Source organism: Petaurus breviceps, unplaced genomic scaffold (assembly GCF_028583685.1).
Source record: "Petaurus breviceps papuanus isolate PSGF00001 unplaced genomic scaffold, PetGlider_PUasm1.0 90925, whole genome shotgun sequence".
Lineage (NCBI taxonomy): Eukaryota > Metazoa > Chordata > Mammalia > Diprotodontia > Petauridae > Petaurus > Petaurus breviceps.
In genome coordinates, this window is record NW_027187380.1 from 21,805,071 (window position 1) to 21,833,016 (window position 27,946).

Genomic DNA, 27,946 nt, shown 5'->3' on the forward strand with positions numbered 1-27,946 from the left:
TAGTGCGCAGACGTCCTTCCTGCAAAGAACGCAGAGGCAGGTGGGTAATGTAGTTCCTGGGAGAGTTAATGGAGCGCGCTTTTAAGGAACCTGGGTCTTTCAAATCACCAGGTTCTTTGTGTAGTTGTTACAAAAACTTCACGCAGGCAAGCAAGCCAGTCTGTTTCAGATGGTCAGAGTGAGCCATGACTAAAGGAACACAAAAGTCTCCAACAACTACATCTGAAGGGTAAGCAGAAGGTAGTGGCACTTGGCTCTTTGTAGAAAGTCAGTTTGGGTATTCAGGTGCCAGTAGGAGTCCTGGAACAAACACTTATTGGGCAATTTCTATCTTTTTTGTCCCCTTGCACCTTCGTTCTTCCCTTTTCAGACATAATGGCTGTTTTTGTAACTGAGGAAGAACGAAATTTAGGTTGATGTTGCGAAATGAAAGAAAGGAGGTGTGCCACCAAGCCACTTAAATATAAAGTCGGTTTATCTCTCCAGGGAGGCTATTACCAAGAACTGGAGTTTGAACATCCAAGGGTCATTGTGGGAACTTTACTGCAAGATTACATAGAAAGTTTGTAGAGATTAAAACTATATATCAAAATTTAAAACTTTTCTGCTGAGCAGCAGGCCTTCTGGTAGAAACAGCTCCAGATTCAAATGAGAGATACCAGGGTTAGCAGAAAAATTTTTGACTATAAGCCAGAGGATATGGGTTTGAAACCCAGATCTACTTCTTAAATAGCATTTTTGATTGTAGGCAAATCGTTTGATCTGTTTCCTAATCTGTAAAATCAGGAGGTTGGACTAGAATTAATTCCTGGCCTCTTAACCTATTTGGTGTCATGGGCCTTGAAGCTATGGATATTTTCTCTGAATAATGTTATGTTGCTACATTCATAACTGAAGGAGATGCTAAATTTCAATTAGAGATTAGTGGAAATAAGTATATCCCCCTGTTCAACATCATGGAACCTCTGAAATCTTTTTTTGAAACCTGTGGATTCCAAGTTAAGAATTCAGATGATTTCTGACACCCCTCTGGCTTTATAATTGGTTGTCATTTAACTTCATTCAGCCTCAGTTTCCTTATCTGCCAAAATATGAATAAGGAATATTAATATCTCTGACATATTAATAAGCATAGCACCTCCACTACAAGGTTGTTGTGTGTGAGGATGAAAGATAAAAATGTATGGCAGATTTGTAACCCTGACATCATAGCATAATATATTTTAAAGTTAAGTTAAAGATGTACCTTTCTTTCTCCTTCTGCCCTTAGATTTGGAGGTCACTCCTAAAAGTCCATCCGTGCCTTAGGGGTGGCATGAAGGTGACCCAAGGTCACTGAAGGCTCTGCCAGGAGGGTTGAAGCTTTAAAAATTGATGTAGTGGATAGACCACTGGACTTTGAGTCAACAGATACTTTTGACTGTTGTGACCTTGGAAAATTTACTTAACCTCTCTCAGCCTCAGTTTTCTCATCCATAAAATGGGGTTGATAACAGCACCCACTTCACAGGATTGTAGTGAAGATCAAATGAGATAAAGTGCTTTGATAGCCCGAGAATGCCATATTATTAGCTACTATTAACAGGTCCGCCCCCCAAAACTAGCCTAACTAAATTCAGAGAGACTCATCACCAGTCTAACTAAATTCAGAGAGACTCATCACCAGATTGTCGGTAGGGTAATGAATTCTTCCCATAGCAACCCTTTGAGACTTTCTACTAATTAGAAAAGGGGGTTCTGTGTAGTGGAGAGAGTTCCCACGCAGATGAAATTGCAGGTCATTGAATCATTCAAGTAATAAATATTGGTGGTTGCTCACTTCTTTACTCAAAATATGTCTCAGCCAAACCAAAACACTAACTGGAGGGAAACTCAATGCCTTTGCCTTTCCACTTTAAAATCTATAGTTCTGAGACCTTTAAATGATACAATGTAAGGGAAATGAGATGCATATACCCATGGCTGGGGTTGGGAGGCATTAAGCTAACACTCTACTCTCCATTCAACTCTTACCCTCCAGTGGACAGAAGCAGCCCCATCCAGGGAAGGAGAAGAGTGGGAAAATGAAAGGATAGTAGGAAGGGAAACTTAGTTGCCTGAGGCCACTGCCTCTGAGGAGTTTGGGGAGAAAACTTACTTATCTTGCATCTTAACATTGCTAACTCATTTGTGTCTAGGGGAATCCAGGATGGTACTGATTTACGTAGCTTGTTTCCCTTTGGGGAGAATAATAATAATATATTAATAAAAAATCTTTTTGGTTCATTTTAAAGAGCCAGCTGGGGTCATCCCAAAGATTAAGATTTTCCTTCTTTTTCTGTGTAGCTCCCTTTAACCTCCCTCTCAACTGCCTTTGTGCTAAAGAAATATACATAGACCAATAATGCACTTGGTTAACCTCAGCTTTATCTTAATACCAGCTTTCAGAGACTGGATGAACAGTAACGTGAAAAGCATATAACCTGGGGCTCAAATCTATTTGCTTAAGACTCTCCTTGATGGAGAATGATTACTTGATGCTCTGAGCCTGGGTGAGGGGCTGTGTTTGTGAGAGCTTAGGACAGGAAAGATCCTAGTTCTTCCGGCTTTCAGTTTCAATAGAGGGGACTTGAGTTTCCAGATTCTCTTCAGGAAGAGGTCTCTGGTGGCAGAAAGAGAATCCAGGAAGAAGCCAACAGGTTACATATAAACTTTAAAAGAAACAAAGATAAGCTTTGGAATGGATCTCCATTCTCTCCAGGAAGTAGAAGGGAGACAAAATTTCACATTGATATAATTCCCAGAAAATGAAGACTTCAACAATCTTTGCTGCAGTAACTCAGGGAGGTCCTACATCTCACCTCTGGCAAAGACAGTGGCTATAGCTGTGGCAATGCAATGCTCAGAGCCCCAGGAGCTTGTTCCATTCTTTTTTTAACATTTTTATTTAAAGTTTTGAGTTCCAAATTTTACTCCCCTCCCCAGCAATCAGATATAGATTATACCTGTGCAATTATGTAAGATATTTCCTTATTAGTCATTTTGTACAAAAAGACTAGAAGAAAAAGAGTGAAAAATAGCATGCTTTAGTCTGTATTCAATCAATATCAGTTCTTTCTCCAGAGGTGGGTAGTTGTAATGTAATGCCAAAAGAAAGGCAACTTCCCAAGGTTCAAAATACCAGCATAGGTGCTCTCCATTTTATTCAGTGACCAACCAAGAACAGAGAAGATCAAAACATGACATCATTCAAAATACAGCATTTACTAAGTGTGATTAAATAATCTCCAAGTACTACCCCACCCCAGGACCTTCCAATCTTTCAATCAATTACAAAGTCCCTGGTCTAAATACTTCTCCACCCCTAGGCTATACCTTCATTTGTCAATCACAGAGCACAAAAAGGTCAAAAGTTCCCCACCCCTGGATCTCAATTGAATCTACCCCAGAGTTACATCAAGTTTAAACACAGCACTTAATACCCAAATGGAGGTCTTTTCTTCATCTTGACACCAGGCAAGTTCTCAGCAATCTTAGTTCCTGGGGAGACAAGGCTTAGCAAGGCCACAAGATACATTGCCAGTCCCTTCATTAATTCATCCTCTGTCTGTAGAACAGTCCTAGAACCCCTGAACACATTAGCAAAGCCCTCTCCCAGGATTTCTGTAAACATACAACAAGAAAATCCTTCTTCAGGGCTTCTGAACCAACAGAAAGGTTCCCAGACCCCTGCAACAATAGCACTGTCCTTCACCAGTGGACAGTATTCACTCTCTGTCTGCAGGACAGTCTCAGGGCTTCTTAGCGAACAGCCAGGTTCCAGGACTTCTTCAACAGGACTGTCTTTCACCAGTGGACAAATCTGGCAAAACAACATCAAAACAGACAGACAAAGTACCAGCAAAACAGCCATGTCTCCTCAGTCCTTGGCAGCTCAGGGGGCAGGTCTCAAAAGTCCAGGGCGATTCAAAGTGGCAAAACAATAATTCTCTCAGTCTCTCTCTCTCTCTGCCTCCACGAGGTGCTGCTTCCAAAAAGTTCTTCTGCCTCTCTCTTGTCTCTCCAAATCTACATCACCAGCTCCTCCCAGTTCAGGACTTTCTTTTCACATCAACAAGTCCATCCCACAGGTGGGATTAACAAGCTCTGGGTTTTAACACAATCAGTTTGAAAACCAAGCCAATACAGGGGAATCTTTAATTGCCATTACTATCACAGTAGTGTACTTCATTAGTCCTTTGGGATCTTTGTATTAATGAGAATAGTGAAGTCACTCACAATTCTTCATCAAATAATGTTGCTGTTACAATGCACAACATTCTCCTGGTTTTTTTCTCTTCACTGTGCATCATTTTGTGTAAATCTTTCCAGGTTTTTCTGAAATCATCCTGCTCTCCAGGATGGTTGGATTAGCTCACAACTCCACAACTCCAGTGCATTAGTGTTCCAGTTTTCCCTCATCCCCTCCAGCATCCAACATTTTACTTTTTTGTCATATTAGCCTCTCTGATAGGTGTGAAGTGATACCTCAGAATTGTTATAATTTGCAGTTCTCTGATCAATAGTGATTTAGAGCATATTTTCATGTGACTATACATAGCTTTGATTGCTTTGTCAGAAAACTGCCTGTTCATATCCTTTGACCAATTATCAGTTGGGGAATGACTTGTGTTTTTATAAATTTGGGAGCAGCTAGATGATAAAGTGCATAGAGCACTGATCCTGGAGTCAGTAGTACCTGAGTTCAAATCCATCCTCAGACACTTGACACTAGCTGTGTGACTTTGGGCAAGTCATTTACCCCAATTGCTTTGCAAAAAATTATAATAATAAAAATAAATTTGACTCAGTTCTCTACATATTTGAGAAGTGAAGACTTTATCAGAGATACTTGCTGGAAAAAAATGTTTTGCCCAATTATATGTTTTTCTTTTCATTTTGGTTATATTAGATATATTTGTGCAAAGATTTTCCAATTATATAGATACATATTTATTTAATTTTAAATTTATAATATTTCATTATATATAACCAAAATTATCTATTTTACATTTTATAATTCTCTTTATATCTTCTTTTGTCCTAAATTCTTCCCATGTTCATAAATCTGACAGAAAAACTACTCTGTGGTCTCTTAATTTAATTATGATATCAGTCATTATGTGTAAATCATGTACCCATTTTGACCTTATCTTGGTATATGAGGTGAGATGTTGGTCCATACCTAGTTTCTGTCATACCATTTTCAAATTTTCCCAGCAGTTTTTGTCAACTTATGAGTTTTTGTTCCAAAGGTCGGATCTTTGGATTTATCATATACTAGATTACTATGGTCATTTACAATAATGTAATTTGTACCTAATCTATTCCACTAATCCACCACTCTATTTCTTAGCCAGTACCAGATTTTTTTAATATTTACCATTTTACAGTACCATTTTATAAGATCTGGTATGGCAGGGCACCTTCTCTTGTATTCCTTTTAATTAATTTCCTTGATATTCTGTACCTTTTGTTCTTCCAGATGAATTTTGTAGTTTTTTTTTCTAAATCTGTAAAATAATTTTTGATAGTTCAATTGGTATGGCACTGAATAAATAGACTAACTTAGGAAGAATTGTCATTTTTATTATATTGATTCAGTCTACCCATGAGCAATTAATATATTTCAAATAGTTTAGATTTGACTTTATTTGTGTGAAAAGTGTCTTATAGTAGTGTTCATATAGTTCCTGGGTTTGTCTTGGCAGGCAGCCTTCCAAGTATTTTATATTGTCTATAGTTATTTTAAATAGAATTTCCCTTTCTATTTCTTGCTGCTGGACATTGTTGTTAATATATAGAAATGTTGATGATTTGTGTGTGTTTGTTTTGTATCCTGCAACTTTGCCAAAGTTGTTGATAATTTCAAGTGTTTTTTGTTGATTCTCCAGGATTTTTTAAGTATAACATATTATCTGTAAAAAATGATAGTTTTGTTTCCTCATTGCCTATTCTAATTGCTTTAATTTCTTTTTCTTCTCTTATTGCTGTAGCTAACATTTCTGATACTATATGAAAAAAATAGAGGTGATGATTGTTATGGGAATGGGAATCTGAAGATCTTCACTGTCCCTAGGCCCTTTGATAGGGTTACGTGACTTTAAGAACTTTCCTTGATTTGAAAATATACTTTGCCCCCAAATAGGCTGAATGTGGTCATATGGAGCCTGTGGCAGGAGGCTTGTTTTTCAGGAATACCCACACCTTGTTGCTTTGTGATTGGGCAGTGGGTCAAGAGGATTGTTAAATTCTCTGAGCCAGGAGAAGGCTATACATATATATATATATATGTGTGTGTGTGTGTGTGTGTATATATATATATATATATATACACCCTGATGTTGTAGGGCTAAAGGAGAAGGACAGAAGATCCCCAAGATTAAAATTGGAAGTGGATTTTATTACCGAGGGACTGCCGGGGTCGCATACCCAAATCAGACAGTGAATTGGCATGAACAATATGCCAGTTTTTAAAGAGATTACAATAGTCAGGTTACGTAAGCTGAAACTACAATCAGTGATTGGTCAGTATATATTTGAATTTCCCAGGCCCTTGAAGTTTTTCCTAGGCTGAGGTACAGGGAACCCAGAATGGGTGGAGATGGGGAACATCCAGTGGGGGCGGGGCAGGAGACGGGGAAGAACGGAGCAGGGATTTTACCCTAGGCTGAAACCCCAACCCATGGATCAATTAGGAGAGGAAAGGGTGGAGTTTGTGCTGAAATTCCTGTTTACAGATCAATTAGGGGAAGGGAAGGGTGAAGTTATGCTAAAATACCTGCTTACAGATCAATTAAGGGAATGGAAGGTGGGGTTGTGCTCAACATTCCCTGCTTTTCTTTGTAGGTATGTCAAACCTCTGACATGGCTGGGGCCACATCATCTAGGTTATCCAATTCTGTTCCCAAAGGATGGAAGCGGGGGTCTCTGACAATTAGCAATTTAACAGCTAATAGGGACTTCCTATAACCAAGGCCATAGTCTCAAGGAAGAGGAGGGAGCCACATTTTTCCATCGGTCCTCTAGTTGAATTTCTCCAGGAAAGAAGCTGTCCCGATAGAGGTCAGGTCCAGATTCTTGGGAAAGCTGTCTGCATCTGATGTCGTCTTTTTCAGATTCCAAGGCTCAGGGGAGGATCCTTAGATGACTAGAGTTCAAATATACAATACAAGAGCTCCCATAAACACAATTTCACATATAAAGGTCCAGTTTTCTAGCCATGCAAGACTAGGTTCAAACAAATAGTTCTGTTTTCTTAGCCACACAGGGCTAGGCTCAGTTAATACAATGAGGTTTTTTTCCACAATTTTACAAAATGACATAATCACATTAAGTCACGTACATGTCACCAAGATAACCAAGAAAACTTACATGCAAACTATACAAGAATCATAACTAACATACAATTCCTTGTACCCAGTGACGTATTTCATTTAAGCAACACTTTTAAATCCCAGATGCCTCATGTAATTATAGAATTTAAAAAGGAGTTTTGCTTCTCCAGTTCAGATCTAGAGATGACCAGATAACTTTGACTTAATATAAATTAGTACAATTACTTAAGATTAGTGCCATATTTTGAAACAACAGAGAATTTTCAGTTTATTTATCCTTTGCTATTTCTACCTTTCCTAAATCCTGTACCTGGTATAGGAGTCCTTTAAAATATGTAAAACCTTTTTTTAAAAAATTTATTTCATCTGCCCTTTGTAAAATTATCAGACAGATGCATTAACAAATTAACATTAGCTTCACCCTTACCACTATCTTATACAATCTTTGTGCTAAAATCCAAAATCCATACCTCTGATCTTACTCTCAAACATGCTCAAACCATGAATTCACATAATAGGAAGTTTTTAAAGCCAATTTTATGCATCTGTGTTTAATCCCAGGTGTCATCTAGTCTGATCCTGTTGCTCTCTTCAGACTTCACTATCCTGGTCAATCAGGCATCTATTTCATTACTTTTTTGCCTTATTACTAATCATCTCCTTCTTTGAAGGATGTTACCTCTATATTTATTCATTTATTTGGCCCTGAATATTACTTCTCAGTGAATTTGCTATAAGAATAAAAGAGGGACAATGTCATAAACCTTGCCAGAAGGAAAACTTCCTTAGCCTTGTTTGATTCCAGGCATGAGTCATCTCCTCTAGTCATTCAGGTAGTCACCAGCGGCTTTAGGCATAAATAGATGGGAGGTTTCCTTTTCAGAAAGAAAAGGCACAATTGGGAAAGTCAGAGAGATCCCACCTGGGCAGTGTCCAAGGTTGTCCCCAAACTTTTCCAAGCACAGACATCCACCTTCAACAGTTCGAAGCCTTCAGCCTCTGCCATCCCATTATCGGCTTTTATGACAACCCCTGTAATCAAGGCTTAGAAAAATAGTAAAATTTGCAGTACCTCAAATTATTAAATAACAAATAAATATGGACTAGTGTCCTTCAGATAGGGCCATCTAAAATTTGATTGAGCTATTAATTACAAACTCAAGTTACAAATCTTTCTGCTTTCCCAAAACGTCCTCATGCTCTCTCAACATACTTCTAAAACTGATATCAACTATCTGAAACAGGAGGGCCTGGATGAACCCCATTTGTCCCCTTAACTTCTCATCTGCTTTGTTCAGCTTTTCATAAATAGACTTTAAAGACAGTTTGAATTAACCTGGTGTTAAAAATGGTGTCTTTCTTTTCTCTCAACTAAAGTAACTCTGATTAACCTAAATATCAGGTACCTAAGTACTCCATCATTCCAAGCACCCAATCATTCCCCCCTGTAAATAGCTGGGACCCAAAATCATTTGAGTAGATCTGTCTCTGCTTCATATGGGGCTAGGTCTATAGCCAGTGGCTAAAACGTGGCTGAAGCCAGGTGCAGGGACAAACCCTAACCTCTTTCCCCCCTCTTTTTTTGGGAAAGGGTTTCAGGACTCTGCCCACAAATTGTTTCCTGAGACATCTAAGCCCTCATTTCCATATTCTAGGCTTTACAAAACTTAGAAGAGGATTCACAGGGTCTTTTCTTCGAATAATTACCAATAAGTAGTTTTTCCCAAGCATGCTATTGTAAATACTTGATTTATAAATTGAAACTTAAAAAACAAAAACTTGAAAGTATATGATTTCTTGAATTGCAACATTTCAGAATAGCATAACTGATATTCTGACATGGTCAGAGTATTTCATCCACCATCATTTTCTTGTTCCTCCAACAGTATAATTCTTAATTTAACAGCACATGAGAAACTGCTTCTATTATAACATTCATAATACCAGTTTACCAGTAACAATATCAGAAAAATTATGATGTACTTAAATTTAAACTTTAAACCAAAAATCAAGTAATTACTAATCTGGTGATCTTAATTTAGTAATTTCCAAATTGCTTTCCATAGAAAATCGTTCATCCCATAGCCATTGACACAAACCTCACACCTAAGAAGGGTTTCACTTAAGGTTGACAAACATAATATTTATAAAATAAACCTTCAAATATGGGAATCACCCAAAACTAATTTGGTGTAAAAATACTCCTAATATAAATTTCCCAAGACATTTTATATTCACATACATCCAGGTTAACACATACATCTATATCCTTAGATGACTCAACAGCTTCAGAATAGTAATAAGAAAATTGTTTTTAACATCAGAATTCATAATTTTTCCAAATTACATAATTTAGCCAAAATTTTAAATGAAATATCAACATTATTATTGCCTGTTTGTCACCCAAATATGTTTTAAATTAACCAATTTTATAACATAAAAACCCAATACACATGAAATACGAAATTCAGATTTTTCTTAAATAGCTGTAATACTATTCCTACTTCAAAAATGTTTCTTCAATTCACTTAACTAAATAGACTTTTAGAAACACAATACAATCTCAGAAAGATGGCAACAAAATAACAATGAATAATAAATGACTTATACAATAACTGACTTTATCAATTTTGGCATGGATTCAAAGCTAGAGAGTTTGTATTGATATTACTGCATTGTCTATGGTACCTTTTAATAAGATGTAGTTTTCTTCCTTATCTCTCTTAATTAGATCTATTTTTGCTTTTGCTTTGTCTGAGATCAGTTTTGCTCCCCCTGCTTTTTTTTTTACTTCAGCTGAAGCATATATTCTGCTCCAGCCTTTTACCTTTGCTCTGTGTGTAACTTTCTATTTCAAATGTGTTTCTTCTAAACAACATATTGTAGGATTCTGCTTTTTAATCCATTCTGCTATCTGCTTCCATTTTATGAGTGAGTTCATCTCATTCACATTTATAGTTATGATAATTAATTGTGTATTTCCCCTCATGCTATTTTTTGCTTGTTTATCCCCCCTCTCTCTTACACCCCACCCATTCCCTCTTTACAAGTGCTTTCTTTCTGATCACCTTCCCCAATATACCCTCCATTTTTATCAGTCCTCCCTACCCTTTCTATTATCCCCATCCCTTTTTACTACATTATAGAGTAGGAGATATTTTAATATCCAACTAAGTATGTATGTTATTCCCTCTTTGAGTCATTTTTGATGAGAATAAGGTTTAAGCTTCACCTACCACCACCACCACCCATCTTCCCCTGCTTTATAATAGTTCTTTCATGCTCCTTTTATGTAGGATAATTTACCCCCATTCAATCTCTCCCCTCCTTTTTCTTCTGGGCAATTTTCTTCCTCACCTCTTTATTTTGTTTTTTAGGGTATCATCCCATCATAATTACATTATATATGCACCCTCAGTCTACTTGCACTCCTTCCAATTGCTCATATAAGTAATAAAGTTCTTAAGAGTTACAAATATCTTGCTATATAAAAATATAAACAGTTTAACCTTGCTAAATTTCTTATGATTTATTTTTCCTGTTTGTTTTTTTACCTTTTTATGTTTCCCTTGAGTCTTGTATTTGGAGGTCAAATTTCGTATTCAATTCTTTTCATTAGAAATGCTTGGAAGTTCTCTATTTCGTTAAATATCTATTTTTCCCCCTGAAGTATTATATTTAATTTTGCTGGGTAGGTGATTCTTCATTGTATTCATAACTCCTTTGCCTTCCAGTATATCATATTCCAAGAACTCCAGTTCTTTAATGTGGAGGCTGCCAAATCCTGTGTAATCTTAACTATAATAGTTCCATGATACTTGAATTGTTTCTTTTTGGCTACTTCCAATACTTTCTCCTTGATCTGTGAACTCTGGAATTTGTCTGTGATGTTCCTGGGAGTTTTCCTTTTGGGATCTCTTTCAAATGGTGATTGGTGGAGTCTTTCAGTTTCAATTTTGCTCTCTGGTTTTAATATATTAGGACAGGTTTCTTTGATAATTTCTTGAAAGATGTTGTCAAGCCATTCTTTTTTAATCATGGGTTTCAGAGAGTCCAATAATTCTTACATTATCTTTCTTAGATCTATTTTATAGGTCAGGTGTTTTTTTTTTTAATGAAAAACATTTTCTTTTTTTTTTTGCTTTTTTGATTTTGTCTTATCATATCTTGATGTCTCATAGAGTCATTAGTTTCCACTTGTTCAATCCTAATTTTTAAGAAATTATTTTCTTCAGGGAGCTTTTTGTACTTTTGGCCATTTGATCAATTTTTTTTTAGGTTGAATTTGGTAAATTTTTGTAGATCTTTTCCCTTGTTACTGACTTTTTCATGATTCTCTTGCATTACTTTCATTTATTTTCCCATTTTTCTTCTACTTCTCTAATTTGCCTTTTAAAATCCTTTTTAAACTCTTTCAGGAATTCTTTTTGATCCTGAGACTAAATTACATTTCTCTTTAAGGCTTCACATGTAGCCATTTTGACATTATTGTCCTCTTCTAAGTTTATGACTTGGTCCTCCCTATCACCATAATAACTTTCTATAGTCAAGCTCTTTTTTAAAAAATTTGCCCATTTTTTCCTGTCTCTTTTTGTCACTTGATATTTTTATATAAGGTATAGGCTCTGGTCCCGCATTGTCCCAAGCTTTTTGTGCTGAGGCTCTGGGTCTTACTGCTGACTTTCACTGGGTTTCAAGACTTAACTGCTTGTTTTCTCTGGAGGGTAGGCTTCCCTTCTGACTTGTATTGGGGGATGAGACCTCCTAGTTGGCTTTCCTGGAGTATAGAGTTTCAATGTTGGCCTGCTTCAGGAGTGGAGCCTTGCTGCTGGGTTGCTGTGGTAACAGAGTCTTTGTGGTGGTGTAGCAGCAAGCACCCCAGCATTCCCAGGGTGGCTGCTAGCAATACAGGTTCTTGGATCTGCTTTGATAAAGGAAAGCAACTCAAAATGGGTTAACAAGCTTACTTTAATCAGTCAGACATATATCGTTTACCTTGTTCAGGGGAAAAAGGTCAGCACCCCAAACTTCAGAATATATAGGCAGAATTATCAAGACAGAAACAGATCAAGTAGACAGCTTTCCAAACTGTCCAGCCATTACATCCATACCCAATCAACATCTGTGTTTCAACATCTGGGTTTTTCAAAGCCGGAGGGGCCCTGGACAACGGCTTCCCAGAATACAGATCAAATCACAGAACACTTCTCAAAGTGAGCCCCCAAAACAAAGCCTCACATCAGGGCTTATATAGCCTTCTCCTGCCTCAGAGAATGTAACAACCTTATTGACCCACTGGCCAATCAAAAAGTATCTACTGAAAAACAAGCCTCCCACCCCAGGCTTCAGGTGCACTTTAGCCTAGGGGCAGGGAAGATCTTCCAAATTTGCATTCCCATTACAGGTGGCTGACCCTGAAGGAGGCATCTTGTTGTTGGTCTGCCCAAGTGTGGGGCGCAGCTGCTAGGTTGCTTTGGAAACAGGGTCTCTCTGTTGGTAGGCCCCAGGGGTGGGGTCTCCCTGTTGGCCAGACCTGCGGTAGGGCTTAACAACTGGTCACCAATGGGGTCAAGCTTTGGGATGGGAGTGGGGTTGCTTTGGGCCTTGTTGTGCTATACCAACTGCTCACTTGCCTGGGGTGCTGCTGGTTTGCAGGAGGGCAGGGCCTTACTGATGGTTTGCCTCAGTCTTAGAGCCTGGCTGCAGGCCCCCTGCTGTAAGGCTGGCTGCCTGGGTGCTGCTGCTCTTGGACCTCACCCCACTCCCACCCCAGTGAGACAGACTTTTCCTGCCAGTCTGGCAAGCTACTTCCTTGCTCCTAGATCCAGTTTAAGGGGGGTTTATAGTTGTTTGGAGGGGGATTTTGGAGGACTTCACAGGGTTCCTTCATCATTGTACCTTCTTGGAACTGGAAGCCCTTCATTCTTTTTCTTAGTCACACCCCAGAGAAGCTGACTCAGTCTTTAGTCACTGCCATGGCAGAAGCCACTTAAGCAGGAAGATGGTGGATGGTTTGGCAGTAGTCCTTACCTCCATACACTGTTGCTGTTGTGATCTCTCTTATTCGTTTTTTGTGGCAGCACACTCTCAGGGCCTCAATCACCCTGTACATTGCCTCTCATCACTGACAAGATTTCAGCTGCTCCATCCCTCTAGAATGGATAGAGGAAGAGACTCTTTTCAGGTACAATCATAACCCCATGGCTCACAAGGGTTCACATAGAAAGAATTTTATGTCAGCCCACAGACACTGATGATCCTTCATTCTGTCTTACATAAATGTGAAGTCAACAAACATTTATTGAACACATAATTTTAACTCAGGAGAGGGGAGAAGGAGTTGTACAAGGAGGCAAATGGCAAATTCTCTGGCCTCAAGGGAGCTTACAGTCCCTCTGACAAAGTGATCTCACATAAAGTAATAATAGAAAAGTAACGGATAAGAGTTAAATAATGAGGGTCCTGACCAATGTTGGGAATTCCTATGTAGATCAGCAATTCATAACTTAAGAGAATTGATTAGGTCAATTAGGTGGTACAGTGAATAGAGCACTGGCCCTGGAGTCAGGAAGACTCTTACTAGCTATGTGATCTTGGAAATCACTTAACCCTAATTGCCTTGCCATCCCCCTTCCAAAAAAAAAAGAGAGAGAAAGAGAATTGCCCAGAACAGTGAGAGGTTGCATGGCAAGAGCCCATGGTCACACAGTTAGTATGTGTCAGAGGCAGTACTTGAAACCAAGTTCCCTTCATGGCCAGCCTTCTATTTACTAAACCAGTCTGCCTTGCAAGGATAAATAATATCGGATGTCCAGGTAATGAAATCAGCTTCATGGTAGGTTAGTCAACTTTAACCCTCCAACTCCCCCCCCCCCGTCAATAAAAAGAATCACATACCAGATATGGGCTAATTTCAGTTAAATCCACAGGATAAAGAATGTAGAAACTCCACATGGTAAAATCCTTATTAATTTACACCAGGGAACTTGCGTGTTTAAAGTGCTTACTCAGTAAATGTTCCAACTAGTCTTTACTCTATTGCTACAGGAACATAAGCTAATTCATAGGTTATATAGGGTCCTTCTAAGGACCCCCATAATTGTAATAACTTATCACAAATACTCTTACCCTTCCCACATCCCATTAGAAGTGGCAGATGCAAATTCTGTCCAGGCAAGTGAATCATGAGCAAAGAAGCAATGTGGCATCCTGAAAACATGCTGACTTGATTCAGGACAAGACCCCAGGCAGACCAAGTCTTTATCTCACAATTTAAGGAATCTGAGGTAGCCATGCCATCCAGCCTTGGGGATGTATCCATTAGCAAAAAGGAAAGAGCCAGAAAGTGAGTGACAGAGAATGACAAGAGGGTATATATTTATAGCTATAGAGAAACATATCTAAACTTCATTGTGGCCTTGGGGGTGAGGCTTGGGGGGAGGGGAAAAGAGAACAAAGTAAAAAAGTGCAAGGCAGAAAACATGAAAACTCACAAGGAAGCAAAGAAAAGACGGACAATTCTCAACACAATGAGTATTATTTATCATATAGGCTTTCTTGAAATGAAAATTTGTTACATATTTTGAATCCTCTCTTATGTTCTACTATGCATGAGACATGCTTTTATTTCTTTCTAACTTTGTATTTAAGCTCCAATACTTAAGTTTATGATAGGTTTTTATTTCTTTCCTCTATTCTCTATTCATGTTCTAGCATTTGAGTCTAAAATAAAATGTTGGAGAAAAAAAAGGAGGGTAAAACACCAGAGATATCAAAAAGAAAAGACCTCTATAAAAGCCCAGTGTAAAGCAGATAACAGAATCTTAAAACCAAAAAGAAAAATTAGTAAAACATGGAAGATAATACAAAGCTTTCTTAACAAATAGAATACAGAGGAAATGGACCAATGCCTGCTGAAAGACAAGAATCTGCATCCTTCCCAGAGAGCAAAGAACAAGAAGAAACTCTGGAATGGTTCAAAACATAAATGAAACCCATAAAAGAAGAAATTAGTAATGAATGCAGGTCGGAAATTGAACTTTGAATGAGACATTTTAATAACTTGGTTACAAAAAATAATGATAGAAAAATAAAGAAATTGAAGACATTAACAGATTTAGAATTTTAAAATATTAAGATGGAAGTAAATTTAGCAGAAATATAAAAAGAAAGCATTAATTCTACATAAATCCGAGTAACTGACAATGTACAGAGAAAATTTAAGAATTGTACATCTCCCCAAAGAACATGACAAATTAAAAATCTTAACACCACAATGTAGGAAATAGCACAGGAAAACTGTTCAGAACTTCTAAATATCAACTTAGAAAATCTACAAATCACAACCACAAAAAAAGTCATATATTAGTCAAATTTGTCAGTTTCGGTGACAAACACCAAATTTTTCAAATAGCCAAAAGAAAGACCTTAAAATATGAAGGAAAATAAATTTGAATGGGACAAAATTATTCCTGAGGCTGAAAAAATATCACAGAAAAGAATAGTATATTTGGAAAAATAAAATAGAAGCTAGTTTGTTACATAAAAGAAATACCTCTAAAAAGAAAAAGAAAACATATATAGAATCAAAATAAGAGACTAGAAGCCTATTTACTATACAAAAGGTAAATCCAAAAGTGGAGTTGTAATCATGATATTAGACAAAGCAAAAATATAAATTCACCTTGCCAATAAAGATAAATGAGCAAATTACTTTATGCTAGATAATGAGCAAGTATCAATTCTAACCATATACAGTATTCATTAAATGTTATAGCCTCCACGTTTGTAAAGGAAAAAAACTGGAATTGCAAAAAGTATATTGGAAAAATGTTGCTCTCTCAGAGTTGGACAAATCTAACAGAAAAACAAACAAAAGTAATATATAGGACTGAACAAACTTGGAAAATTTAGAGATTAAAGACTTATGTTATCTCCTAAATGGGATCATTAAAGAATATATGTATTTTTCACCACCATATACTACCTTTATAGAAATAGATCATGTTATTAAACACAGAATAATTTTAGAAACTGAAAAAGTAAATACCTTTATAGACTATAATACAATAAAAGTAGTAGTTTAAATAGAACAAGCAAAATATATGGATTTAAGTGGAGGCTTAATAATGACATCTTGAATATTGAGTGGGTTAAAGAATAATTAAAATGGGGGCAGGTAGGTGGTGCAGTGAATAGAGCACGGGCCCTAGAGTCAGGAGGACTTGAGTTCAAATCCGGCCTCAGACCCTTGACACAAAAACTAGTCACTTAACCCCAATTGCCTTCCAAAAAGCAAAAAGAAAAGAAAAAAGAATTATTAAATTAATAAATAGCTATGTGAAAGACCATGATGATGAAAAGGATGGTACAACACACCAAAATATCTGGGGTGGAACTAATACTGTCTTGAGAGGAGAATTCACATACCTGGAAGCATATGTTAACAGATGAGGAAAGGACAAGATTAACAAACTAATAAATATGCAAATTTTAAAAATTAGAAAATCAGCAAGTAAATGTGTGCAAAATAATAAAAGATTAAATCTTAAAAATTAAGGCAAATATATATATATATATATATATATATCACAATTAACAAATTGTAAACAGTTTTGATTGATGGAATTAAAGGATTAAAGGGAGCCTAGCTTTGGACAAGAAAAATATTGTCCATGCCCATCGAGGCATAGCTAAAGCTGTTTCAACAGGTTTGGGGAATTCAACCTGTGCAGGGAGGAAAGAGAGAATTTATCTCTGCTCAATTTCTTTTTCATAGCTATATCATCTAGTAAAAGAACTACTTACTTACAAGGAGACATCCTATCTTGAATAGAGACATAATTTTAAAGAGTTAAAGCCACAACTGAGGAGTTACAGACTTATATGCTCTCCAGACAGACAAGGATACAGAGGCAGTCACTCTTGGTCAAAAGCAGCTTTGAGGAACAGAACCTCTGATCGCATCAGCTAAAAGAGAGAAAGCTATGGACTAATGAAAGAGTTAACCCTGACAATAGAGAATCTTTCCATGGAGAGGAGCAGAACCTGAGAGTTCAGCTTAATAACTTGCCCATCAGAGATGCTTTGCCCTGGGGAGAGCAACATGATGACTTCACATGAAAGGACATCAACTTAATCATAGTGAATAACTTGTTGGATATGATATTATGAATATTTTCCCCAGGATTTTATTTGAAACAATATTCACTAATGACATTGGCCTGTATCCTCTTTCCCTATATAGCTTCCCCTCTTGGCTTTCCCCTCTTATACTGGAACTGATTTCTACTAGTTCTAGTCTTCTATTATATAAATCAGGAATCCCCACCAGTGCATTTATTTTAGTACAGTAGCAAAATGCAAAATTAACAAAACAGAAAGTCCAGTGTTTTCATGTAGCAATAACAAAATCTACCATTAAATAATAGGTGGGGAAGTTCTGTTCAAGATAAATATGAAATACATAAAATATCTGAGATTTGAAGTACCAAAATACACCCAAAAACAGTTTTGTTCAATTAAAAAAATAAAGAATTACTTAACTAGAGGAATATCTTACTTCATAGGCCATACAATATAATAATAAGAAAATGATGATAATATCTGAATTGACTTAAAGAGTATAGTACTATACCAATCAAACTACCAATGGGGTATTTTATAGTCAGAAAATAATAACCATTCATTTGTGGGAACAAAATATGACCAGTCTCAAAAAAAGAAGAAATGAAGGGAGAATCTCATTTCCATGCTTCAGATTATACTGTAAATCAATAATAATAAAAAACTATTTAGTATTAGCTAAAAAAATTTTAAAGGAGATCAATGAAATACACTAGGTAAAGAAGAAAATGAAACAGCTGAACTCACTATCATAGTGCTTGATAAATCACAGAACATAATTTACTTGAGGAAAAACTCCCTGTTTCTTAGAATTAGAAAATTAATGGGAAAAATGGAAAGCAATTTGGTGGAAATTAGGTTCAAACCAATATCTATACCATATAAGAGAATAAGTTCCAAATTGATATTTGAGCATATGAAAGGTCTTTTTTTCTTTAAACAGACCTGTGATCTCATCAATGTAGAGAGCTACTGATGAAGAATTTCCTCTATCAAAGTGGAATAGTACTTTCTCTGTAACTTATACTATTGAAGAGTTGCTGGGGGCAATGAAAAGGTTCAGTATTTTTTTTTTAATTTACACAGCCAGTATGTGTCAGATGTGGGACTTGAACCCAGGTATTCCTGATTCAGAGGCCAGATCTCTATTCAATAGAACACACAACCTCTTTAAGACTATACTATAAAAATTTTAGAAAATCATCTTTCAGGTGCCTTCCACAGTTATGACTACAGAACTAATTCTTAGGCAAACAAGGAACTGAAGCAATCACAAAAGATAAAACAATTTCAAGTATATGAAATTGAAAAGCGTATGCATGAACAAAATTAATGCAAATAGCATAAGAAAGGAAGTGATTGTTGGGGAGAGGGGGAGAATCTTTGAATCGACTATCTCTGATAACTGTTGAATGTTCAAGGTAAATAGGAGAGTAAAACAATCATAAAAGACCAAAACAATTCCCTAATAGATAAGAGGTCAAAGAATATGAACAAATAATTCTAAAATGAAAAATTGCAAAGTATTAAGTCAAATGACATTCTCTTAATTTAATTTAAATTTAATATATTTCCCCCAGTTGTAGCCTCCTCATCTCAGTGATTCTGAACCCTCTTTCCTGTCCTCTACTGCCCAATCCCTTATTCCCATTTCCCTCAAGCAACCTCCCCTACAGTGTCTCACTTGAAAACTACCTATCCCTTCCACAGAGCTAGCTCTCTGGTATGCCTGCTTCATAGGCAACAAACTTACTTTCATTTTAAATTTTTTCCTTTCCCATCTTTCAGCTCTCACTAAGACCTGGCTCATTCCTGATGACAGTCTCCCTGGCTGTCCCTTCCAGTACTGGCTATACTTTTAGTCAAATCCCTTCACTCACTAGTCAAGGTCAGGGACTTGGAATACTCCTAGCTCCTTATTACTACTTCCAGGTTTTTACTTTACCACCATCACTTAGTAACCTCTCCTCTTTTGAGATTCATTCAATCCATATCTACCACTCAATCAAAATTCTGGTAGCTGCTGTCTTCCATTGTTCAGGAAGTTTTTTTCCGCACAGAGTTCAGTTCCTGGCTTACCTTTTGCTTTTCATCAACTTCTGCCCTCTTTAGTGGATTTCAACATAAACACCAGTATTTTCTCAAATATCCTAACTTCACAGTTCCTCACATTACTCATGTTCTCCAACAGATTGTCTCCTCTGTCATCCTCACTTTTTTATCTTAAATCTCTCTCTGTCTGCTGGCTACTTCCTATTGTCTGCAAGCATATCTAAATCTCTCCTGTCAAAAAAAAAAAAAAACAACCCTCACTTGATCCATCCATTCCCACTAACTATTGTCTCATATCTCTCCTGCCTTTTTGGCTGAACTCCTTAAAAAGGACAGTTATAATAAGTGCCTCTACTTACTTCCTTTATTCTTACTCTTTTCATAAATCTCTGAATCCAGTCACATAATTCAACCAAAACTTTTATCAAGCCCTAATCTCTATACTGGCCTCTACTCCCACATCTCTAACTAGCTATTCCATGTCTCAAACTGAATTTCATTGTCCCCTCCACCAACCCTTCATCCCCAGCACGATGTACACCTTGAGAAGGGAAACATCTCAAAGATCACTGGTTGTTCTTCAGTGCTCTCTGGTTTGACTAAGAGAAACACAGAGGAAAAGGCAGGCTTTTCAGTGTCTTTGCTATGAGAAGAGACTTGACTTCCTGAAAGCTTATCAAACAAATAAACATACTCTCAAGTGTAAAGCTGGCTGAGCTTGTCTATATTGCCCAGAGAGCCAACTTCAGGAGTTTTTCTGTAAACTTTGCTCTTATAAGAAGATGCTAGAACTGAATGGACAAAGGAAATTCCTGTTCAGTGAAGTTAGATGAGCTTATCTGCATTGCCCCACAAGTCAAACTGAAGAGTTTTGCTGGGAGCTCTGCTATGCAGTAAGAAGAGGCTTGGGGATGATTGAATGAAGCAGTACCCTCTGTTCTTTACAAATATGAGGATGTTGGGAGTTCTCTGGCTTAAGAGAAGTGCTCGTCACTGAATAGATATAATATCTTCCTTAGCACTTTATTGGGAGTAGCTGTGAAAAGAGATTCTCACTGCTTCATTGGTTCAAAAGCAAAAGAGGAAGAGTTTTGCTCCAAAGGAGAATGGCACATGCCAGACAGAAGAAGAGCAACTAGCAGAAAAATGGTTTTGTGTGATCCAAATTCACCTGAATTCTTGGACACCAAGGCCTATCATCTAAAGTTGGGTTTACCTTATATACATGTTTCTTCCTGCTAAGTTTCTGTAAGTGTTTGTCTACCTTCCCCCTCTGACACCAAATGTATTTGTTGGATATTTTAACACTGATGACTATATTGTTTTTATTATTCTTTCATTTGCTTCATATTGAGTAACTATGATATTATAATTTTTCTTACTCTAGCTTTGTTATTAATTATTTTTAAGTGTTAATAGTATCATAATATTAATAGGTGACTAATTCTATACAAATAAAAGCACACTGGTTAGGGCTCAAGAGCTATAGAAACAAGTAGGAATATATTCCTCTCCCTCAGAAAAAAATAGAGATGCTTTTAAGATCCTGATAGAATTGTGTGTCGTGTTCATGTGGTAATGATCCATTTCAGGGAAACGTAGACCTCCTAGTATAAGAGCAGGTTGAGATGAAAAAGTATTGTTCATAAGAACAAACCCAAAAATCTGAAATAGTTTTAGAAAAAAATGTATTTGGCCATTTGGTAGAGGAGATTGACCCTAGGATAGAGATGTGGCTCCCTCTTTCCAGATTCTGAAAGATTTATATTATATAGGGATTTTGACAAAGGTTCCCACACAGGAGTCCCACCTACTCCACAGAGATTTGGAAAGTTTATTAAGAATTCAATAAGTGTGTGATATTACAGACATGATCTATTACTTTTTTTTTTACTAAATGTTGACTCTCTGTGATATAACAAGGTTAGTGAATCACAAAACTTCCATTATCTCATATTAAACTAACACATCCCACCTAATGATGTTATAAAGAATTATAATGAAAAATAATAGCTGACATTTATATGGTATTTTAAGGCTTACAAAGAACCTTATATAGATTGTCTCATTTAATCTTCACAACAGCCTTGTGAGGGAGGTATTATTATTATTATCTCTATTTTACATATAAGGAAACAGTCTGGAAGAGGTTAAGCAATATGTTGAGTCACACAGACACTGTTTGTTGGTGAGCAAACTTCCTTCACCTAAACAGATGGCAATTTTAAGATTTAGCTGTTATATCCTAGGGAGTTGCCACAGGTATATAGATAGTAAATTATTGATCCAGAATCATACAGCTAGTAAATGTCAGAGGTGGGATTTGAACTCAAGTTTCTTTGACTTCAAGCCCAGCACTCTAGTCACTGTTCCATGCTGCCTTTAACTTGGAGTACAGTTTTAAAATTAAATTTATAATTAAAGGATTAATCAAGTCTACCCTCTTCTGAACTATCAAGGATAGTCTAGGGAGAAATTTGTTTCTGCCCACACTTAGAATTTTATTAAATTGGGATCCACCAATCCACTCTCCCTCAAAATTGCATTCAAGGTTTCTCCCAGCAAAAAAAATCATGCTGGAGCTCTTTTTCCACTTTCTTTTCAGTTGATTACTTCTCTCTATATACATTCCCTCGCTGGACTTGCTTCCTTCTGCAATGCATGTAACCAAAAGCCATATTTTTAAAGCAGTACATAGACTTGCTTGAACTAGATTCTAGGACTTGTTCCCTATCATATTTTTTTCTTTTTTCTTTTTGGAGTACAGTTGGGGTTAAGTACTTGCCCAAGGTCACACGACTGGTTTTTGTGTTAAGTGTCTGAGTCTGGATTTGAACTCAGGTCCTACCGACTCCAATGCTAGTGCTCTATTTACTGCGCCACCTAACTGTCCCTATCATATTTTTTTTTTTTACCACAAATCCTGAATCACCATTTGGTACATTTGGATAGGAGTACTCATCCAGGACTCCCATAGAAGCATTAAAATACTATTGTAATCTATGGCCCAAAGTCCCAATGCTCCACATTTTTATGGACCAAGTTCAACTTTGTATATCCTCCTCCCACCAAAAAAAAAAAGTGTACACACACACACACAAATACACACACACATATGTTCATATAGATGTGTCTCTATCTATAGAAATATACACACACATATGTATGTATATATAACTACTTTATTTGACTTGATTTTTCCTCACCCAGAATGTACTCTGGGAAAATATATGAATATATCTCAAGGTTCCCATTTTTGTGAGTTAAAGGGGCCCTCCTAGATCAGAGGTTCCTAACATTTTGTATCATAGATAATTTTGGCAATTTGGTGAAGCCTCTGGAATATAATATCATAAGAATAATGTTTTCAGACATATAAAATAACATATCTAGAATTACAAAGGATGCCAGTCATTATATGGAAATATACTTGTAACAAGTCATCTAGGTGCCACAGTGAATGGTGCTGGGCCTGGAGTAAGGGAAACTCATCTTCTCAAGTTCAAACATGGCCTAGCTGTGTGACCCTGGGCAAATTACTTAACCCAGTTTGCCTCAGTTTCTTCATCTGTAAAATGAGCTAGAGAAGGAAATAGCAAACCACTCCAGTATCTTTACCAAGAAAACCCCAAATGGAGTCACAAAGAGTCTGACATGATTGAAAGAACTCAGCAACAACAAAATACTTGTGAAAATTAAAAAATAAAAATGAAAAGTTCACACACCAAAGGTTAAGAACCCCTTCTTTGGATTTTATAAGAGGTTTTTTTTTTTTGCTTTTTTGGAGGGGGGAAGGTAGAGCAGTTGGGGTTAAGTGACTTGCCCAAGCTCACAGGGCTAGTTTTTGTGTTAAGTGTCTGAGGCTGGATTTGAACTCAGGTCCTCCTAACTCCAGGGCCAGTGCTCTATTCATTGTACTACCTAGCCACCCCAAAAGTTTTTAAAGTAATATGGCATATCTAGGAGACACTGTATTCCATTCCATACAAGATGCAAAAATAAAAGGACTCATAGCTGTCCATAAACAGTCAATATAATTTCCTTCCTCTTCTAGTAAACCAGTGTCCTATGGTCTTCCTGACTCATATCACTGCTCTGTAATTTTTATATCTTTTGGAAAGAAAAGTAACTTGGTGTTACTGGCAGAGCAACACTCTTCTTCCTACTCTACTGAATACCACAGTCATAGCACAACACTATAGTTTGAATTCCCTTGGGAAGGGAATATACAAGTACCCCAAAATTCTGGGGGAGTTCCCATTAACTTCAGAGCTGCATAAAGGCTTTTAGCCTGATAATATTTGCCCAAGGGCTTGTACTTTCCAATAAGGAAATAACACTTGGTAATCCCCTTCCCATTAAAACCACCCCATCTGACCTGACTCACAGTAATACTAGATGTGAAATCCATATCTCTTGTTCCCCAGAAATGTAGCTTTAAGAGCCATCCTGCTTCTCCATCTTCAACTGCCAACTGCTAAATTCCCTTTCTCTTTCTAAGAAGCTAAAGGAACTCCCCTTCTTGCAAAAGTAAATCAGATTATAGGACTTTTAACCTTGGAGTTGCTAGAGAGGTAACCTCTGAGACAGATACTGCCTAGGAAATCCCCTTTTCACAAAAAGGCCTAATTCTGGGATTAGCTGCTACCCATGAATTCTCAAGAACTACTCTGTCAAAGACTGAGAATTATCAAAGTTTTCCTCCATTGAATTTTTTTCTAAAAAATTTTTATGTTGAACTTAATGAACACACAGAAATAACATTTCCATATATAAAACAAAACAGAAAAAGAGGATTTATATGTAAAACTTCAAATGTCTATTAAGTGTGGCTTACTTTTAAAAAATTTATACATATATATAAATATACATATAAAATAAATTCAACATATTCCTTTCAAAACAGTCTTACTTGTTCATATTCCCTTCTGAATAAGTGAGTACTCAAATTTGGCCTCCAACATATCATCTGTGTGACACAGCTGTGTGTCCCAGGCAAGTTATTTAACTTCTGTGCTTCAGTTTCCTCAACTGTAATATGGGAATAATAAAAGCACCGACCTCACAGAGCTATGGTGAGGATCAAATGAGCCTTTTAAAGTGCTTAGCATAAGGCTTAGCTCTTAGTGGGTGCTTAATAAATGTTTGTTTCCTTTCTTCATCCTTTCCTCCCTTTTTTGTATGTCCCTCTCATTTTAAAAACTTCTTCAATGTCCCTCTTTTCTTCTTTATTTGGCAATTCTATTGCTAGTTCTTATCTCTCCCCCCAACCCACTCTCAGATACACACACACACACACACACACTAAAAGAGAAACAATTCTTGTAGTGTATAAGAATATTCAAGTAAAACAAATCCACACATTTGTCATGTCCCAAAATGTCTGTCTCGTTCTACACCTTTAGTTCATAACCCCTCTATAACATACTTCATCATTAGTCTTCTAGAGGAGTGACTGGCCATTTACATTGACTAGTTATTAACACAGAGTTGTTTTTCTTTACACTATTGTTGATATTCTATAAATTGTTCTCCTGGCTCTGGTTACTTTTCTATGTGTTAGTTCTTACTAGTCTTCCCAAGTTCCTCTGAAAGCATTCCTTTTGTCATTTCTTAAGGTGCAACATTACATTATATTTATCTACAAGAATTTATTCAGCCATTCCCCACATTATGATTAACCCTTTCATTTCCAGTTCTTTGTTAATAAAAGAGCTGCTATAAATATTTTGCTTAGGGAAATTTTTCTCTTTAATTTCTTTGGCATATAGGCTGGTAGTATCTTTGCTAGGTCAAAGAGTATTTACGGTTTGGTGACGTTGGGGGCATGATTCCAAATTTCTTTCCACAATGGTTGAATCAACTCATAGATCTACCAGCAGTGCACCAGTATACCTGTATTCCTACAGTTCCTCTAATGATAATTGTTTTCATTTGATTTGGAGAATTTTTTGTATAGCTATTTATATTTTTGATTTCTTCATTTTGAGAACTATCTGTTCATATCCTTTGAGTGTTCTCTGTTGGGGAAAGATTGTCATTCCAATATATTTGAAGCAACTCCCTATTTGCCTTAGTTATCAGATCTTTATTAAAGAAACTTGGTATAAAGATTTTTTTCTCAGTTAATTATTTCTCTTTTAAAAATTTCAACTGCATTGATTTTGTTTGTGTAAACTTTTGCTCCTATACTTTGTTAATAATGTGATCTTTTATATCTTGATCCATTAGGAGTTTATTGTGCCATATAGTGGGAGATCTTCATTTATACCTAGTTTCTACCCGTCTTCTTTCCAATTTTTCCAGAAGTTTTTGTCATTTCTTTTTTGTCCTTACCTGAATATATGCTCTTTGGGTTTATGGAACACTGTATTTCTATGTTTTGTTTTGTTTTGTTCTTCTGTATGCTCGATTCCTAATCTATGAAACTCTCAAACGTCTCCAGAAAGCTAGAGCTTAGTAATTTACATTAGGCAGAATATGTTTGCCTTCACTGTGGCTACCATGTGGTTGAGAGTGTGTGTTACTTTGCCACTGACCCTTTTAAGTATGGGTCTGGGCATTCTAGATACTTAAGTACTATCATGACTGCTGCTATCTCAGGCCAAGACGCGGCCATTTCTGGGGCACTTGGCAACATAGTTCCTCTCTCCATAATTGCTACATGGGAGCATTTGTCTCCCGTGTAATTTGCCCTGAAACTTCAAGTAATGTCTCCTTGATGAGGGGAGGGAAAAAACATGCTTTTAATTCTACTGCATTATCTAGATCTTGCAGACAAGACGAAATGGGCAAAAAAGACTCAAGTCCTCCATGAAGATGAGTTTATATAGAGTAACACAAGGGGGCATTCCCTCCCACAATATCTGTCCCTTAGGACAATGAGCCAACCAATTCATCTTGGGGAAAAAGCCTTCATCTCTAAAGCCTTAGAGACATCCTCCAGGAAGTACCAGGGCATGTGTCACTATTCTCCACAGGAAAATTCAATCAATCAGCATCATAACAAAAGTTTATCTCCCTATGAGTTCACTAAGTTGATCAGGAAACTCCCTTGATAAGCCTCCTATGCTGTGATATTTCTGCTGCTTATATAACCATAGTCCTCAACTTATTAAAGACTTGTGTAGCAAACATAAATTTGTATATAGAGACAGCAACCATGTTATTACTGTTAAGAATAAAGAATTCTGGGGTGGCCAGGTAGCACAGCGAGTAAGAGCACCAGCTCCAGTGTCGGAATGACCTGGGGATCGAATCTGGGCTCCAACACTTAGCACCCACCCAGAAATAACTGGCCATGTAACCTTGAGCAAGTTACTTAACCCCAATTGCTTTAAAAAAAAAAAAAAAGGAATAAAGAATTCTATTACCATCCTCTTCTAAAGGCTTTCACTCTTGCTAAATGAAGCTCTCACAGTTATTCACATGTACCAAGAAGGGATGATAGAAGTTAAAGGAATTCAAGGTAATTTTTATCCCTAAGTCAAATAGTGAACTGGGAAAAAGTAGTGGCTGCTGAGACAAAAACAAAGGGGAGTATATCAGAAAACACGCTTAAGGCTTGAAGGCTTCTACTGTTGTTTTTTGTATGGTTTTGTGGGTAGGTCCTAAGTGGACCTAAAATTACCAGGAGAGTATGCGGTACTTTGCCACTGACCCTTTAAAAAATCCTTTTACTCCTTGCACAATGAAGAAAAAAGCCCTTCTACTTGACTAAGTAGAGAAAGCAGATAACCCCTTTGCTGTGTGGTCAATAAAACAAAATTAATATGGTCACCACGTGAGTTGAGAGGACTCACATATGAGAGATGTTGAAGAGGTGGGAATGATAAGATTTAGCAACTGATGGGATAGGTGGGGAAAGTGAGACTATGTGTTTGAGACAACTTACCATAAGGAAGAGGCCATATATAGCATCATCAGTTTCTTGGAAGATCAGAAGTTGACAAAAGAGAAAAGCAACTGTAGAGAAGTCTTGTCATAGGACAACCCAGAGCTTATATGTGGTTTGTAGTAGACACTTAATAAAGCTGATACTTGTCTGATAGTCACTGTATCAACTTTCAGGATAGCAATCCAGAACTCAAGGATATCACCAGAGTATCCAGTGACATCAGCAACTCTGCAAACTGTGGACACAACAGGGGACCAGCAAACAGCAACACCAGAAGCAAAGATGTTTCAAGGGGAACACTACCCGAGGCTTGTGAGTTGCCCTGGCTATGCATGTTCCCAGGACACAGTGTTCCCTATTCTTAAGTCATTTCTATGTATATTCCCTGGCCACACACATTCCATCTCCCATCAGTGTTTTGTTCATCTGTGGGAAAGCGTAGAACTCTTCATATGGAGTGAATTTTACTTGTCATTTATTTTGCAGTGGTGTTTAATTAAATGCATTTTATTTTGAA

At 36.9% G+C, this 27,946-nt stretch overlaps 1 long non-coding RNA gene across 1 annotated transcript; it reads left to right on the top strand.

Moving 5' to 3' along the window:
• The first annotated feature begins 65 nt into the window (after positions 1–65).
• On the top strand, positions 66–27,946 carry LOC138152588 (uncharacterized). The gene is made up of 2 exons (XR_011166138.1): positions 66–229; positions 27,603–27,946. It is a non-coding gene; the product is annotated as an uncharacterized lncRNA (long non-coding RNA).